The sequence below is a fragment of the Balaenoptera physalus genome (assembly GCF_965194825.1).
Source record: "Balaenoptera physalus genome assembly, chromosome: 12".
Taxonomy (NCBI): domain Eukaryota; kingdom Metazoa; phylum Chordata; class Mammalia; order Artiodactyla; family Balaenopteridae; genus Balaenoptera; species Balaenoptera physalus.
In genome coordinates, this window is record NC_138897.1 from 58,386,709 (window position 1) to 58,402,110 (window position 15,402).

The 15,402-nt window shown below is 38.5% G+C and overlaps 1 protein-coding gene across 9 annotated transcripts in view; it reads left to right on the forward strand.

The window, feature by feature from the left end:
- Positions 1 to 15,402, forward strand: part of ESCO1 (establishment of sister chromatid cohesion N-acetyltransferase 1) — a 66,130-nt gene that overhangs the window by 6,491 nt on the left and 44,237 nt on the right. For 6 of the 9 annotated variants that reach the window (XR_014252080.1, XR_014252081.1, XM_082418667.1 and 3 more), the window contains exon 2: positions 14,874 to 14,976. The gene's annotated coding sequence lies outside the window, so the exon portion shown is untranslated. Of the gene's footprint in view, positions 1 to 7,039; positions 7,130 to 10,986; positions 11,068 to 14,873; positions 14,977 to 15,402 lie in introns of all 9 variants that reach the window. The other 3 variants (XM_082418664.1, XM_082418663.1, XM_082418666.1) reach the window with 3 other exon arrangements.

Below are 15,402 nucleotides of genomic sequence, written 5' to 3' on the forward strand. Positions count from 1 at the left end.
AACTGAGGGCAAGGTGCTCCTGATATCTAGCAGGTACAGGTCAGGGATGCTGCTGTTAAACACCTCCGTGCTCAAGACAACCACCACCACCACCTCCCCACCCCCCGCAAAGATTTTATTTGCTCCAAAATGTTAGTAGTGGTGAGATTGGAAACCTTGCATTATAGTGACTGTATGTTGGCTGCTCTTCTGTCAGTAATCTCTTTGGGGGCATAGGGGCAGGAGTTTCAGGATATAACTATTTATGAACTCCCTAAGGGCTGCCACTTTTTTTTTTTTTTTTTTTTAAAGCAGGTACATGTGGGCATGGTGAATTTTCAGAAAGGGGTTATGAACTTGACAAGCCCCCAGACTCAGATTTTCAGTGAATATTTCTCTTATCTCTTGGATGTGGCAAAAGGATTGTGTAGTTGAAATGGACTAAGAATTGGTAGGTTATCAGAGTTTAGGAGATTAAGAACCTATGGTCATTCATGTGAATTTTAAAACCTATGAGGTTTGTAATAGTTCGGTTTGAGAAGAAAATTATGCTTGAAGAGTTTTTGGTGATCAATAGATTACTGTAGTGAAGAAAGAAGGTATAAGAGCAGAATGGCATAAACCTTAAAAGAAAAGTGGAAAAAATTTTGCATGTGAGATGAAAAACTGCTGTGCTGGGAATGCTGTAGGTCCCTTGATGTGATACAGCCTGCTTAGGAAGTGTATTAGTTTCCTATGTCTTCTGTAACAAATTACCACAAACTTAGTGGCTTAAAACAACAAAAATTTATTTTCTCACGATTTTAGATGCTCAGAGTCAGAAATCAAGATGTGGGCATGGCTGTGCTCTCTTTATAGGTTTAGAGGGGAGTTTGTTTTTTGCCTTTTCCAACTTCTGGTGGCTGCCGTTGCATTCTTGGGCTTGTGAGCACAGAACCCCAATCTCTGCCTGTTTTCACATTGTTTTCTACTTTCTTTGTCTCCCTATGAGTGACTCTTATAAGGATACTTGTCACTGGATTTAGGGCCCACGTGAATGATCCAGGATGACCTCAAGATTCATATTTTCACTGGGAAAGGGTTTATGTGGGCTTCCAAAGGAAAGGGTTAAGAAAGAGTGAGATCCACTGTGGAAATAGAGTCAGGAGGAAGATAATAAAGGAGATGATAACCGATATGAGGAGCTTGCATTTGGTTGGTGGATGTGCATGACTTGTAGGGCCTTTGAGACTGGATCTATGCAAATTGAAGTTCTTCGGTGTTAGAAAAATGACGCTATTGATAGACCTTTTAGTCTTTGCTTTATGCCAGGTTCAAACTGAGGATTGCTGAAAAGTTGTCCTGTGATCTCAGAAGCAAAATCTTTTCCAGCTGGTTGGATGGCTTTCTGAATTTGTACCAGTGTTTTATGGAACTGAAGAGTCTTTTGAAGTAGTTGGGGAAATAGAACTTAAGTAAATTATTTTGGAATTGAGAGGTGTACTGAGCTGAATTCTGCAGTAAATCTTTTGACAGAATTACTACACCTTGAGATGGTTAGAAGTTTCCAATGATGTATGAAATACCAAAAGCAAGTTGGGCAAAATAGTCCTAGGGTTGTGTAGAAAAAAGGCTGTTTAATTTTAAGAAGTGTTTTTCTGGTGGGCATGGGGGTGGTTACATTGAGGTGATAGGGTAGTTGTTTTTAGTTGACTGGTTGATGTCATGTGTTACTAGAATTCCTAAAATTCGGTCATCTCTGTGTTCCTTTTATCAATTTTAGTTGGTAGTGGTGGACCACTTGGCTATGCCCATGTTGTGTTAAAAATGCTAACTTGTTTTAATTTAAGGTTTTCATGTATCTTTTTGTATATGAGATTAGAAATGTGTGTGTAGTGTGTGTGTGGACACACACGCGTGTGCACACTAGTTTTGTTATCAAGACAAATTTTATATTATTTTGGGTAACTTGTTTTTTTGCTGCATTCTGGAACAGAAAAGTTATCAGTTATTTGAAAGCAGAGCTGTTCCTTCTGCCTGGAACACTTTTTAATCTCAGGTGGGAATATGCTTAATGCAGTCAAGGGATAGCAAGGGGGCCAAGATAACTGGAGCAGAGTGACCAGGGGAAAAACTAGGAAGTAGTTAATAGTTAATATGAGCCTTTGCTTTTGCTCTGATTGAGATGGGAAGTCACTGGAAGGTTTTGAGCAGAGAAATAATGGAGCCTGACTTAAATTTTAAAAGGACTACCTTGGCTCTTTTGTGTAAGAAGCTGAAGGGGGCGGGGGATGCAGGGGAGGGAGGAACAAGGCTGAAGGCACAGTTACCAGTTAGGAAGCTGTTGCAGAAATCCAGGTGAGGGATAGTGATAGCTTGGACCAGGGTGGTAGTGGTTGAGATGCTAAGTGGTCAGATTTTGGATGTGTTTTGAAGGTAGGTGGGTTAATGATGGCTTGAGTGGATATGAAGTTTAAGAGAAAAGTTGGGGATGACTCCAAGGCTTTGTTCTAAACAATTAAGGATGAACGTGTCATTTACTGAGATGAGGGGGAAAATCCTTTGGAAGCTTTAGGTTTAGGAGGCAGGATTAGGGGTTCACTTATTGACATGTTAAAGTTTCAGATGTTTAGTAGTTTAGTAAAAATCTCTCTATGAATAGTATTCCTGTGAGTTTAAATTTTTTGTATTTCAAATTATATTCTCTTGCATTTCTAGATTCTAGATTCTTTTTGTTCTCATTTTCTTTGACCTATTGAGTAAATTGGGGTAAATTATTTTCAGAATTTTCATTTTGGTGAGATTTTAAAATACATTGTATGTGCATTCTAAATTTTAAAAAATGGTTAAAACCTTTATATGCCAGTAAAGCAGACCTGTTGAATGTCAGGATAAATGGACAGAAATGCAATAAAAGTGGAGAACTTTCTCAAAAATTTCAAAGTAATACATGTACATTGTTACTAAAGTCAAATTGCACTAAAAGCCTTACAGTGTTGAATATCATCCCACTCCTCACCTTTCCACATCTCCCAGTACCTTTCTCCAGGAGCTGCCACTTTCACTCTCCTAGCTGTTTTCTTTATATCTAGCTCCATAGTTTTGGTGGTATGCAACTTCTGTATTTTGATTGATCAACTTCAGATGTTACTGACTTTTTGCCTCCATAGTTGAGAATTGGCTGTCCTGCTTTCTTCCCCATATACCTTAATAGAGTTATATTTCATATTGGTTAAGCCAATAGTGAGTGGTACTATAACTATGCAAATATTGTTTACTGCTGAGCTAAGTATTTTTCTGAAACTATATCCCCCTTTTCATTTTTTCGTGGAGTTAGTAATTGCCTCACTTTTCTTTTGCTTAATTTTCTAAGATGCTAGGGCAATTTTTCTCCCCAAATGTCACATGTCTGACAGTATTATTTTTCATACTCAAACAGCAGGTCCAATCCCTTCTCTAACCCACCCACACTACCTTCAAGGTTCCTTTTGGGATCCTGCATTCCATCTATTTCATTGTGGGTTGGTTGCTCTCTTGGCCTGTTCTCTAAAGTGTTTGTGCAGTTAATACTGCCACTGGCAGCAAATTACTCACATTCTTTGAATTCTCAGACTTTTTTTTTGGGCCTCCTCATGCAGCTTGTGGGATCTTAGTTCCAGGGATGGAACCTGTGCCCCCTGCAATGGAAGCATGGAGTCCTAACCACTGGACTGCCAGGGAATTCCCAGAATTCTCAGACTTTTAAATTTTAGCCCATTGTGGTGGTTTTCCATTGCCTTTTTGGATTTCTTTCTCCTTTCATCTTTCTTCCTTCTTTTTTTTTGTGATGAGCTTGTTCAAATTTCCTGTCTGTTTTTTCCTTTGATTGGCTATTTTATTGATTTGTAGGATTTTAATAATATAATCTGTACATACTAATCTTCTATAGGTTATGTTTTACCTTTTACATTTTATATCTATGATCAGTCCATTTGGCATTGGCTTTAGTATATGGTTTGAGGTAGGAATCCAGTTTCACTTTTTTCCCCATATGATATCCAGTTGTCCCAGCACTATTTCTTTAAAAAATCTATTTTCCCAGCTGTGGTACTGTATATCATGAACCAGTTGACCGTAAACGTGAGCCTGATTCTGGGCACTCTGTTTTGGGATTTTTTTCCCCCAACATTTATTTATTTGTTTATTTGGCTGTGCCGGGTCTTAGTTGCGGCACTTGGGATCTTCGTTGCCTCGTGCGGGATCTTTTAGTTGCGGCATGTGGGATCTAGTTCCCTGACCAGAGATCGAACCCAGGCCCCCTGCATTGGGAGTATGGAGTCTTAGCCACTGGACCACCAGGGAAGTCCCTGGGCACTCTCTTTTGTGTTATTGGTCTGTCCCATTGGTCTATTTGTCTATCCCTGAGCCAATATCACACATTACTGTGGTTTTACAGTAAGTGTTGATATCTGGTAGGGCAGGTTCACCCACCTTGTGATTTTCTTAAGTGTGATTTCTTATGGTTTATGTAAAATAGATTTTTAAAATTTCCAAACATCTGGGCATTTTCTACTTAGACTTTTGTGGGTTATTCATTTCTATTATAATTGCATTGTGATCAGAGAGCACTTGTATCATTCCTTAGATGTTTGTGGAGGCTTGCTTTAGGACTTGTATTTGGGGACACCTTTGTAAATGTTCGATGTGTGCTTGAAAAGAATATATTTTGCAATTGTTGGGATAATGTTGTGTATATATTTGTTTCTTTAAATTTATTTATTTTATTTTTTGGCTGCGTTGGGTCTTCGTTGTTGCACGCGGGCTTTTCTCTGGTTGCGGCGAGCAGAGGCTACTCTTCATTGCAGTGCCTGGGCTTCTCATTGCAGTGCCTTCTCTTGTGGCGCATGGGCTCTAGGTGCGTGGGCTTCAGTAGTTGTGGCTCGCCTGCTCTAGAGCACAGGCACAGTAATTGTGGCGCACAGGCTTAGTTGCTCTGCGGCATGTCGGATCTTCCCGGACCAGAGCTCGAACCATGTTCCCTGCATTGGCAGGTGGATTCTTAACCACTGTGCCACCGGGGAAACCCTGTGTATATATTTATTAGGTCAAATTTAAAATTACTTGTCTTGTTCATAATTCTGTATAATTAGTTCATAATTCTGTACATTGGATTTTTTGTGCATTTGTTTTGTTTTTTTGTCTGCTTGTTCTGTCAGTTGCTGAGAGGGGTGTTTCCAAATCTCTAAGTTACAGTTTTGGATTTATATATTTTTCCTTGTAGTTCTTTTAATTAGGGGACTGTATATGTCAAATTTGGGAATTACACGTTTTCAGACTATGTTTTTAGGTATGTGCAGTTTGAAATTGTTACATCTTCCTGTTGAATTGAAGCTTTTATCATTAAGATATGACTCTTTAATATTGCTTTTTTTTTAATTTTTATTTTTATTTTTAAATTTATTTATTTATTTATTTATGGCTGTGTTGGGCCTTCATTTCTGTGCGAGGGCTTTCTCTAGTTGTGGCAAGCGGGGGCCACTCTTCATCGCGGTGCGCGGGCCTCTCACTATCGTGGCCTCTCTTGTTGCGGAGCACAGGCTCCAGACACGCAGGCTCAGTAATTGTGGCTCACGGGCCCAGTTGCTCCGCGGCATGTGGGATCTTCCCAGACCAGGGCTCGAACCCGTGTTCCCTGCATTGGCAGGCAGATTCTCAACCACTGCGCCACCAGGGAAGCCCTTTAATATTGCTTTTTGTTTTAAGGTTCTTGGTTTTTTGTTTTGTTTTTTGCCACACCACGCCACTTTTGGGATCTTAGTTCCCTGACCAGGGATTGAACCCGGGCCCTCAGCTATGAGAGCACGGAGTCTTAACCACTGGACCACCAGGGAAGTCCCTTAACAGACTATTTAATGCTTTGGTGTCCTCTAGAGCAGGCACTGATGAACTGTTTTTTCCCTTGGGCCAAATTTAGTCAGTTCTCCTCCTTTCCTTCATTCCTCAAAATGGTTTTACATTTTTTTTGAGGGTTGTAAAAAAAATAAAAAACCAAAGAAGAATACGTAATCATGACTGTATGTGAGCTACAAAGCCTAAAATATTTGCTATCTGCCCTTTCGAAGAAAGAGAATGTCATGTGAGTCCACCCATGACAATAAATAGTCTTATCAAGCCTTATATTCCATCTTTGTTGGTTTATTACCTTTAGATTCACTCTTGTTCTCCAGACTCCTGTTGACGGTTAGTATAGAGACTGTTTCCTCCTGGGACTGGTCTCTTATTTCTCTGGACTGTGTTGGGATCTAATTCTCATATGACTGGGGAGAACTGGTATGTATTTCCTTTTGAGGCACCTGCTCCAGGTGCAGTAACTGAAAGGTTTTAACTCAGAAGGCTGGTTGGGGGTGGGTGTACCTTTGTAGGCAAGGGATTTGGGAGTTTATAGAGTTTCAGCCTCCTTATGTCTGCCCTAGATGTCCCTGCATCTTTGTCTTGAGTTCCCATTTACTACCCACCTTGTCAAAAAATAAGAGCCCACTGGTAGTACTCAGCAGGGTGGGAACCTGTATCATTTCTAGCAGATATACACCAGAACAAATACTAATTTTTTATTCTAGGACCTTTAAATTTGCTAATATTTCTGTTTGTCCTTAAGCTTTGGGTGATTTAAGGAACATTCTAATCTGTACTTGAATGTAGATGGATGAATGCTGCTGCCCCTGTTTACTTCCTGCTTTTGAGACCTGTAACAGAAATGATCATGACCCATTGAATACTGGGCACAAATCCAAGAAGGAGGCTGTTGGTGGAGGACACTCATTTTTTTTCCTACTGTGAAAATTCCACTTTTTTCAAGTGCATCTTGTATTGCGTAGGTGTTGCACTGCTACTCTGTGTTCTGCCTATTTTAAGCATACAGAAATTGTAGTTGGATGGTCTGTTAATATCAAGCATAAAGTTCTCAAAATAGATTATAAACACAGGTCCCTCTGGTTAGGACCCCTGGCCACCCCCCCCCCCCACCTCGTGTATCTGGAGAAACTGAGTAAAAATTAAAAGTAAGTAGAAGCCTCGGGTTGATACTTAATTCTGTCTTTGGCAGCTACCCCATATGGGGCAGCTGGTTCACAGAGACTTTGCTTCTCAAGAATGAGAGATGGGATTAGAAGGATGGAAGCAGCTGCTGCTTAAGGTCAGTGTTTTTCTTATCTCCATGAAATTTGGTGCAATATACAGAATTGACAGTTTGCTATAGAGCAGTTAAAGAAACTGCTGATTTGCTGTTGTGCCTAGAAATTAAAGGTAGCCTAGTTTGCTTTTCTCTTTTTTAAAAAATGGTTTTAACAAGAAAAAAAGGACTCAGGTTACTAATGTGAGGAATGAAAGAGGGGATATTACTAACAACCTCACAGAAATAAAAGAGGATTGCAAGGGAATACTATGAACAATTGAATACACTAACAATTTTGATAACCTAGATAAAATGAAAAAATTCCTAGAAAGAGATTGAGTCAAGAAGAAATAGAAAATCCGGATAGACCTATAACAAAGAGATTGAATTAGTAACCAAAAAATCATCCAAAAAGAAAAACTCACTCCCAGATGGCTTTACCAGTGTATTCTATCAAGTGTTTAAAGAATTAACACCAACCATTCCTAAACTCCTCCAAAAAATGCAAGAGGAGGGAATACTTCTGAGCTAATTCTATGAGGCCACTGTAAAACCCTGATACCAAAATTAGACAAAGACATCACAAGAAAAGAAACTATGGTTCAATATTTTTTATAAATATACACATAAAAATTCCTCAACTCAGTACATGCAAACTGAATCCAGCAACATATAAAAAGGATTATACACCCTGACGAAATAGGATTTATCCTAGCAGTGCAAAGTTGGTTCAACATATGAGAATTAACAAGGTGATATACCATGTTAATAGAATAAAGGGGGAAAAAAATCACATAATCACCTCAGTAGATGCAGAAAAAGCATTTAACAAAATGTAACATCTTTTATGATAAAAACACTCAACAAAGTTGCAATAGAAGAGCATCTATGAAAAGCTTGTATCTAACGTTACACTTACCGGTGAAGGACTGAAGGCTTTCCTCCTAAGATCAGCAATAAGACAAGTATATCTGCTTTTGCCACTTTTATTCAACATTGTACTGGAGGTTCCAGCCAGGACAATTTGGCAAGAAAAAGAAATAAAGGCATCCAGATTGGAAAGGAATAAGTAAAACTATATCTGTTTGCAGATGATGTGGTTTTATATGGAGAAAATCCTAAGGAATCCACAAAAAACAACCTGTTAGAGCTAATAAATGAATTCAACAAGGTTATAAGATACAAGAACAACATACAAAAAGCAATTGTATTTCTCTCTACTAGTGATGAACCATCCAAAAAGGAAATTAAGAAAACAATTCCTTTTATAGTAGAATAAAAAACAATAAAGTACTTAAGAATAAATGTTTAAAATTATTAAAGATGACCTAAATAAGTGAAAAGATTAAAGATGACCTAAATAAGTGAAAAGATATCTATGTTCAAGAATTGGAAGACATATTATTAAGATGGCAGTATTCCTCAAATTGATCCTCAGATTCAGCGCAATTCTTTATCAAAATCCTAGCTGACTTTTTGGGCAGAAATTGACAAACTGATCTTAAAATTAACATCAAAAAGCCAAAACAATCTTGAAAAAGAAAAATAAAGTTGAAGGAGTCACATTTCCTCATTTAAAAACTTAACTGAAAAAAGAGCCAATGGGAGTTCCCTGGTGGCCTAATGGTTAGGATTCCAGGCTTTCACAACACTGTGTGGCCCAGGTTCAATCCCTGGTCAGGGAACTGAGATCCCGCAAGCGACGTGGCGTGGCAAAAAAAAAAGAGAGAGAGTGCCAAGAATATACAGGGGAAAGGACAGTCTCTTCAGTAAATGATGTTGGGAAAACTGGACAGCCACAAGTAAAAGAATGAAACTGGAACACTATCATATACCATACACAAAAATTAAATCAAAATAGATTAAAGACTTGAACATAAGATCTGAAACCATAAAACTCTTAGAAGAAAACATAGGCAGTTAGCTCCTTGGCATAAGTCTTGGTGATGATTGTTTGACAACAAAAGCAAAAATAACAAAAGCAAAAATAAGTGGGACTGCATCAAACTAAACAGCTTCTGCACAGCAAAGGAAACCAACAAAATGAAAAGGCAACTTACTGAATGGGAGAAAATATTTGCACATCATATATCTGAAAATACATGATGAATTCATATAACTCAATAAATAGCAAAAAAAACAGTTCAAATAAAAAATGGGCAGAAGGGGCTTCCCTGGTGGCGCAGTGGTTGAGAATCTGCCTGCCAATGCAGGGAACACGGGTTCGAGCCCTGGTCCGGGAAGATCCCACATGCCGCGGAGCAACTAGGCCCGTGAGCCACAATTACTGAGCCTGCGCGTCTGGAGCCTGTGCCCTGCAACGAGAGAGGCCGCAACAGTGAAAGGCCCGTGCACCGCGATGAAGAGTGGCCCCCGCTTGCCGCAACTGGAGAAAGCCCTCGCACAGAAACGAAGACCCAACACAGCCAAAAATAAATTAAAAAAAAAAAAAATGTAAAAAAATGGGCAGAAGATCTGAATGGAATTCTTACAAGGAAGACGTAACAGAGAGTCAACAGGAACATGAAAAGATGCTCAGAATCACTAATCATTAGAGAGATGCAAATCAAAATCACAATGCGATATCACCTCATACGTGTTAGAATGGCTGATATCAAAAAGGCAAGAAATAAAAAGTGTTGGCAAGGATGTGGAGAAAAGGGAACCCTTGTGTACTGTTAGTGGAAATGGAAATTGGTGGAGCCACTATGGAAAACAGTATGGAGGTTCCTTAAAAAATTAAAAATAGAACTACTATATGATCCAGCAGTTCCACTTCTGGGTATTTACCTGAAGAAAATGAAAAACACTACCTCAAAAAGATACATGTACCCCCATGTTCATTGCATTGTTATTTGCAATAGCCAAGATATGGCAACAATCTAAGTGTTCATCCATGGATGAATGGATAAAGATGTGGTATGTGTACACAATAGAATATTATTCGGCCATACAAAGAATGAAGTTTTGCTGTTTAAGAAAACATGGTTGGACCTGGAGAGCATTATGTTAAGTGAAATAAGTCAGAGTAAGATAAATACCATACAAATTAGGTCCCTGGACCCACTTACGTGTGTGTGTGCGTGTGTGTGTGTGTGTGTGTGTGTGTAGGTGTAGGTGTAGTGTTTCTCACGCCACACCAAGCAATTCTTAAGACACCAGCAGGGTGTAATTCAATTCAGTTCTGACACTATCTGCTTAGAGATAGCATCAGATCCCACAGGTTATGGATTCAGTCGACAAGACTGCCCCTCCTCCCCCCAACACTTCAAAAGCCCCAGTTGTTACTTGGGGTTCTTACTGACCAGCTACAGACTGGAGGTTCCAGCAACCCCCTCCAACTCAGAATGCCAGTCACAAGCCCAGTTTGTTACCTGTACTTCTGACCAACTGGCTGTAAATCAGAGGTTCCCACGACCTCTCCTCTGGTTCAGTTAATTTGGTAGAGCAGCTCACCAAACTCAGAGAAACATTTTACTAAGATCACTGATTTGTTATAAAAGGATATAACTGAGGAACAGCTAGATGGGAGAGATGCACAGGGCAAGATATGGGGGAAAGGGCTCAGAGCTTCCATGCTCTCTCCGAGTACACCACTCTCTCCAAATCTCCACATGTTCACAGTCCAGAAGCTCTCCAGAATCCTATCCTTTTGGTTTTTTTATGGCGGCTTTGTTACATAGGCAGGATTGATTAAATCACTGGTGATTGATTCAACCTCCAGCCCTTCTCTTCTCCCCAGATGTTAAGGGATAGGACTTGAAAGTTCCAACCCTCTAATCACGTGGTTGGCTCCACTGGCAACTAGCTCTGATCCTTAGGTGCTTTCCAAAGCCATGCATTAACGTAACAAAAGACATCTTGATTGCTCTCAACAGTTAATTCTACAAATTCCAAAGGCTTTGTGAGCTGTGAGCCAGGAACCATGGACAAAGACCAAATACATATGAGAAATACAGGTTGGTCATCTGATCAAATATATATATATTCTTATAAATCACAATGTTGTACTGTGTGACCTCACTTATGTGTGAAATCGAAACAACAACAAAAACCCCCCAAAACAAAAGAAGAAGCAAGCTCATAAATACAAAGAACAGAGACCAGGGTCAGTGAAATGGGTGTGGGTGGGGAGCCCAAAAGGTACAAACTTCCAGCTATAAAATAAATAAATCATGAGGATGTAAAGTACAGCATGGTGATTATAGTTAATAATACTGTATTGCATACTTGAAAGTTGCTAAGAGAGTAGATCTTAAAAGTTTTCATCATAAGAAAAAAATTTTTTGTAACTAGGTAAGATGACAGATATTAATTTAGACTTATTGTGATAATTTCACAGTGCATACACATATCAAAATGATTATGTTGTACACCTGAAACTAGTAAAATATGTCAATTATACCTCAATTTAAAAAACCCAAACCACAAAGCTACTATAATCAAGACTGTGGTACTGGCATAAGATCATATGGATCAGTGGAATAGAACTTAGAGTCCAGAAATTAACCCATATATTTATGGGCAATTGATTTTCAACAGGAGGGCCAAGGCAACTCAATTAGTAAAGAATGGTCTTTTTAACAAATGGCGCTGGTTCAGTTGGACATCTACATGCAAACGAATGAAGGTTTTACCCTTACGTCCCACCAAAAATGAACTCAAGATGGATCGGCGATCTAAATGTAAGCTAGAACTGTAAAACTCATAGAAAACATAGATGTAAATTTTCATGGTCTTGGATTAGGTAATAGTTTCCTATATATGACAGCCTAAATCACAAGCAGCCAAAGAAAAAGATAGATTGGACTTCATCAAATTTAAAAACTTTTGTACATCAAAGGACTCTTATCAATAATGTGAAAAGACAGCCAATAGGATTGGAGAAAAATATTTGTGGTTCATACATCTGATGAGAGTCTAATGTCCAGGTAAACTGTTTCAACTCAATGATAAAAGGAAAAATGACCAAATTTTTATTTAAAATGAGGAAAGGATTCAAATAGACATTTCTCCAGAGAAGAAATACAGATGGCCAATAAGCAAATGAAAAGATGCTCAACATAATTACTCATTAGGAAAATACAAATTAAAACTGCAATGAGATACTACTTTATACCTAAAAGGATAACTAAAATTTTAAAAATTAATAATAAATGCTAACAGGGATGTAGAGAAATTGGAACCCACACACATAGCTGGTGGGAATGTAAAATGTTGCAGCTGATTTGGAAAACAGTCCCTCAGAAGTTAAACATAGAGTTTCCATATGGCCCAATGGTTATATTCTTAGGTATATACCCAGGAAACTTGAAAACATGTTCACATAAAAACTCCTTTAGGATTATTCATAGCATTATTCATGATAGCCAAAAAGTAGAAACAGCCCATCTAACAATCCATCAACTGATGGATAGGCAAACAAAATGTGATATATTTATACAACGGAATAGTATTTAGCCATAAAGCACAAGATATTACTGAAACATGCTGCAACCCTGCTTGAACCTTGAAAACATTACGTTAAGTGAAAGAAGCCAACCACAAAAGGCCACATGTATTTATGATTTAATTTATATGAAACATCCAGAATAGCCAAATCCATGCAGACAGAAAGTGGATTTGTAATTGCCAGGGACTGGAAGGGGGGTGAGGAATAGAGAATGACTGCTAATGGGTTTGGGGTGGCAAAAATATTATGGAACCACTGGCAATTGTACAACTCTAAATATACTAAAACCTACTAAATTGTACACTATAAATAGGTGAATTTTATAGTCCTATCTCAAATTACATCTCAATTATAAAAAAATTTTTTTTTCTGACCACGCAACGTAGCTTGTGGGATCTTAGTTCCTCATCCAGGGATAGAACCCGGGCCCTCATCAGTGAGAGGGCGGAGTCTTAACTACTGGACTGCCACGGAATTCCGGATTATAAAATGGTTTTTAAAAAATCGCTTTAAACTTAAAAATATATTGGGTGATGTAATCTAAATATTTTAATGATTAAAATTTGAGTATATTTTATTATAATGTACTGTTGGGAAATTGGAGGTACTCTTAAATTCTCAGGTACTTTCTAACATATATTTTGTAAATTATCTTTCTATATAAATGTTATTGTGGGTTTTCTGAAGTGATCATTTTATGGGTTTTTTTGTTTTATTTATTTTTTATTTTTGGCTGTGTTGGGTCATCGTTGCTACGCGCAGGTTTTCTCTAGTTGCGGCGAGTGGGGGCTGCTCTTTGTTGCTGCTCTTTGTTGTGGTGCGCAGGCTTCTCACTGCGGTGGCTTCTCGTCGTGGAGCACAGGCTCTAGGCGCGCGGGCTTCAGTAGTTGTGGCACGTGGGCTCAGTAGTTGTGGCTCGTGGGCTCTAGAGCGCAGGCTTAGTAGTTGTGGTGCACGGGCTTAGTTGCTCCCCGGCATGTGGGATCTTCCTAGACCAGGGATAGAACCCGTGTCTCCTGCATTGGCAAGCGGATTCTTAACCACTGCGCCACCAGGGAAGTCCCATGTTAAGTTTGATTATTGTTTTTTGGCCCCAATATTGATTTTATTAGAATTCTATTAATAAGTTGGCTCTGGGTTGTGGAGGGATCTTGTCAGTTTGTTAACAGGTTAGAGAATGCATTTCAGTCCTTGATTGCAAGATTTTATTTAATGGAAAGGGATGTTATTAAGTTGTATAATGCTAGGTTGATAATGATTTAACACGTAGGGCAAACTAAAGTGAAGTGATCCTTAGCATACCTGAACAGGTGAGTGACAAGTACTATAGACTTGTGTATCAGTTAACCTTTTTATTATGGTAGGTCCCAACTGCTAAATGTTAAAATATTTAGAAATTGCGAGGAAAAGAAGTAAAGTAAGGTAATTCATCATTTTTAAAATTAAAATTCTTGGCGCTAAAGTAATAAAGGAAATTAAATGAATTTTCTGTTTTTTCAAGTTATTGTACTTCTGAGGCTTAATCTTGGGTAAATATGGAGCTTCCCAGGAAATTTAACTGCAATATGTATTAATCAGTTATTGCTGAATGAGAAACTGCCCTATAGCTCAGTGGTTTAAAACAGCAGTTATTTTTGCTTATATATCTGTAGAGCTGCTGTGGGTTAGGTGACTTAGGCTTAGCTGTGGGTGTGTGGGTGGGCTTTAATTCTCCCTTTGGGTTGGGCTTGGCACCTCATTTGGGGTTTGGCACAGTCTTACTGTTTGTGTTTCTTCTGGGGCTTAGGCTGAAGGGGCAGCATCTACCTGCTGAAACTCTTCTTGTGATGTTGACAGAGGTAACAAGAGGGCAAGACCAACTGCACAAAGATATTTCAAACCTCTGTTTGCGTACTTTCTGCTAACACCCCATTGGCCAAATCATCAGATGCAAGGCTATGGGGGCAGGAGAGTATGCTCTGTCCACCATGAGGCCAAAGTAAGACATATGGTCAAGCTAAGCATCTGATGGGAAGGAAAATAATATACTCCTTACATGGAGGTGGGGTTTGGGATAGAAGGTAGTGGTTATTTTTGAAGAAAAACCAAATCTATTATATGGTATAAAAAATGAGATGGTGACCGTATTGAGTTGCATGATTTTTGTATGTCAAGTGAAAAGTCGTCACTAGGCCATTGTTCAGTTAGTCTAGCTTAGTCTAAGTTGTTTTAACACTTAATAGACAGTTAATAGACAATACTGTTTCTGTATTCTCATGTTTTTTAATAGATTGTTTAGCTATAGAATTCTTCTTTTTGTTTTATTTTTTTAAGATTAACAACCAAACACACAGGAAGTTATTAGAAGCATCATTCATTAGAAGCATCATCCATCAACCTGAAGAAAAAAGTTATATGTGATTTTCATTTCAGGAAGGTAAGTGGCCTATACTGTTACAATTCAGTGCCTTCAAAGATAATTGGTCAGTGTGCCAAATATACTTAATATATTCAGAGAAATGTAACTTTTTTTGACAAGATTATATGTTTACATAATAAAATGGGGTAGTTAGCGAAAAGTAAGTTTTTTTGTCACACTTCTCACAGTTGGTCCCGTAGTTCTCTTTCCCAGAAGTCTTCACTATTACTAGTTTCTTGTGTATCCTTCCATACCTGTTGTGTGCATAAACAAGCATATGTTTCTATATCGTTCCTTCCTCCCACTGTCTCCCTTTTTTTCTTTTTACACAAAGGGAAGTACACCCTGTTATGCACCTTGCATTATTTGGCTTAACAATGTTTCTCGGCTGTAGGTCCATATCAGTTACTTACAGTTCTATTTTTTAGACAGATTTATTAAAGC